The 3,727-nt window shown below is 39.4% G+C and overlaps 1 non-coding gene across 1 annotated transcript; it reads left to right on the forward strand.

Moving 5' to 3' along the window:
- The first annotated feature begins 3,327 nt into the window (after positions 1-3,327).
- TRNAL-AAG lies at positions 3,328-3,409 on the forward strand. The gene has a single exon. It is a non-coding gene; the product is annotated as a tRNA-Leu (tRNA).
- The last annotated feature ends 318 nt before the right edge of the window (positions 3,410-3,727 follow it).

A 3,727-nucleotide genomic window follows, 5' to 3' on the forward strand; every position in this document is an offset into this window, starting at 1 on the left:
TAATCAAACAAATTGAACTGGATAAAAAAAATGCAAAAATCTTGTTTTTTTTTTCTGCATGCTTTTTCAACCAGTGATTCAAGTGGAGACACAAGCAGGCTACAAGCTCAAAAATAGGCATGACCAAATACGTATAACGTTTACATAATCTGACTATTATTTTTCCTACTCAAAAGCTTTGGAAGTCTGTGTTCGGATAATCGACTCTACTATATATGATAAAGTAACAGGTACATACGCAACATGTAAGCAAAATGAGATTAAATAAAAACAATAATTCTGGGCGACTCTAAACACACTGCTCCATCCAGGACAATCCACCACCTGTCTCCTCAACCTCCAACATAAATTCTCCTGCAGAGGTCGCCAACTCCTTCAATAAGAAACTATCCAAAACTAGCCAATAACTTATCCCCCAGTGCACCAAATCCATCAGCTTCTACACACATTACCCAAACCACCTTCAAATTTTGGGTCTATATTAGATCCACGAACGCTTAAATCTTCGAATCTCTACAGGATGACCTTTAGAGATCGAACAGTTAAGCATTCGAATTTCTTTGAAAATAAAAAAAAAATCAAAAGTGAAAATAAAAACTAAAGGGTTTAAGCAGAGGGGCAAGCCCCCCTGCACCCCCACTATTTAAATATATCAACTCCAAGATCGCTCTACATTGTAGGGAATGGGAAATTACCCATTTCCGCACTGTAGTTCACTGAAGTGCGATCTCGGAGTTGGTACATTTAAGTAGCGGGGGGTGTGGGGGGAGCAGGGGAGCTTGCCCCCCTGCTATAACCCTTTCACTGTAATTTTTTTTTAATTTATTTTTTTTTACAACTTCGAACGTTTAACTGTTCGATCTGTAAAGATCAACCTTTACAGATTCGAACATTTAAGTGTTCGTCGATGAAATACAGACCCCAAATTTCAACCGGTTTCAACATCATTTATTCTTAAACTAATTAGAAAACTAAAACCAACTACCCTTGCCGCTGATCTCCTCCCTGCAGACTACCTACAAAAAAAAGCTGATGCTGTACCCTACCCTATATCATTATGATCAAAAGATCCATATCTGAAGCTACCATTCCCACTATCTGGAAGATGACCCATATCATTCCACTAAACAAGGGAGGCATTTCCACTGACATCTCACACTACAGACCCATAGCAATACTCTCTCCTATAGCCAAAATCATGGAAAAATGCATCCAAAAACAACTCCTAGCCTATCTTCTTGATAACAACCACCTGTTAAATTCTCAACATGGCTTCAGACTAAACCACAGTAACACCACTGCCCTACTATCCTTTACCAATGTCATAAATCATAATCGTAATAGCAATAAACTCTCCTCAGCCATCTTCCAAGATCTTTCCAAAGCTTTCATCAACTTCTCCTGCAAACCCTAGAAATAATCACCCTAGACACCCATGCTATAGAATGGTTTAAGACATATCTGGGAGGTAGACAACAGGCAGTCCTGTGGAAGGATAACTTACCTACCCTTTTTACCTATAACACTTGGAGTCCCCCAAGGATCCATCTTAGGGCCCCTCCTATTTTCCATATTCATTAACGACTTGCATAAAGTAATACCAGACACTACCTGTGTTCAATACGCGGACGACTCAACCCTAATATGTTCTGGTACAACCCCAGAAGAACTACTGGCATTATCCCAAAACACATTTAGCATAGTTCAAAATTGGCTTCTCTATCGCTGCCTCATACTAAATCCCCCAAAAAACAAACTTCTGCTGTTCTCCCCATCTTGTAAGACCTCCTCTCTAACCTTCTGCATTAAATCTAGCAATGGCACTATTATCTCATCAGACCCCTCAACCAAACTCCTAGGAGTTATAGCTGACAACAACCTAAAGTCTGACTTGCATATCGACCACACAATCAAAACAATAAATAAAAAACTTGGTTCTCTAGATAGAACCAAACCCTTCTTAACTCCCCCTAGCCAGAACTGTTCTTGCTCGCACTCATCTACTATCCACACTTCTCTACACCTCCCCCATATTCACCAACCTGAGTAAAACCAACCTGAACAAGCTCACAACCTGCTGTAATCATATTGCAGATTTGCCACCGCCTCTATCTATAGGACCCATCACTGCTATAACCTCAAACTACTAGGCTGGCTTGAACTACCTAATCTTCTACTGACTAACCAACTAGTAACTGCTCACAAGATTCTCTACCAGCCAGAACTGACACCCGATCTTAAAACTCTCATCACCCCCTACCAGAACCTTAACACTCTTCGATCCTCTAACAAAATGCTAGCTTTCACCTTCAAAGCTAACAACTCAGCTGGGGAAGCTCTGTTTATGAACTCAGTTGGTAAAGTCTGGAACTCTCTTCCTACAGAACTAACCTTACAACCCTCTCCAACCCAATTCAAAAAACCTTAATCAATACTTCCCTATGCGATGGCTCTGTCCTTGCTCTACCCCTGACTAATCCCCACACTTTTCTACTCTGCACCCAATTAGGGTCTCATAGCAGTGTCTCTGAATCCTAACCTAATTACTCTGTACAAACATGTTGTATAAGTGAAATCTAGAATGTATTTTAAGTAACCTATAAAGAGACACACAAATATATATGAACCTTTTGAATGTTGGGCTGGGAACTTGGAAAGTGACCTACAAATATATTGTATAACCTCTATCTTGAATTATACTAATAGTGGAATGGTTTCAATATGTAAATATGTAACAATTTCTCTAGACTGTATTTCTCTATTGTATTTTACATTGTATTATGCTGTTCTGTCTTATGTCTTCTGTATGGAGCTTTTCTCCCCGGGTCTCCGCTGAAAATGGACATATATCCAGTCGGACCTTCCCGGTCAACAAATGTAAAATAAATAAATAAATAAAATAAATAAGAAAATAAACAGTACATGATGCTTCCACACAATATTTACAAACAAATGTTGTCTTAAAGGACTGAGTTTCACTTGGGGGTTTGCAACAATGGGAAGAATTCGGCCGATAAAGAATGTGGGTCGTTAACTGTTCAAATAAATATCAAACATTTACATGATCTCACAAGAGGAAAAATACTGTACCTAACTAAGCATTTACATATAAATACAACAGAAATTAACATTTGAAGAGTGCAGCATCTATTTACAGCTCAGTTTATCTAAATGTATAAGGTTAAGGATCACCTACAAAACTGGGATAAATCCAGAGGGCACAAATATAAAAGACAAATTACAAGAGAAGAATTTAGACAGAGGTGTGCATGCCTTGATTTTTTAAACAAGGAAATGTATCCATAGAATACATTAACTACATGCCAAGGTAGTGTGGCCGAGCGGTCTAAGGCGCTGGATTAAGGCTCCAGTCTCTTCGGGGGCGTGGGTTCGAATCCCACCACTGCCAGTTGCATTTTACATGGAATGATGTTCTAGGGGTATGACTCTTCTTTCAGGTGCAAGACATCCTGGGTTCAAATCTTAGATGATCCTATGAACAATAGAAACACTGGGTTTAAGAACAGTGAATACAATTTTTGCCTTTTTTAGGCAAGGCTCAAAAGACAAACCCACCTCCCTAGAAAACACAAGTGAAAAAAAACTAAGGGTAATGCTGCTCAATGCCAGAAGTCTAAACCTTAAGATGCATGCTCTGGAAGCCCTCCTCAGTATGGAGAACATCGATGTCTGTGCAGTGACTGAAACCTGGTTCAAGGCTCCTGAG

The sequence above is a fragment of the Protopterus annectens genome, chromosome 16.part0 (assembly GCF_019279795.1).
Source record: "Protopterus annectens isolate FY-2018-M chromosome 16.part0, PAN1.0, whole genome shotgun sequence".
Taxonomy (NCBI): Eukaryota; Metazoa; Chordata; order Ceratodontiformes; family Protopteridae; genus Protopterus; species Protopterus annectens.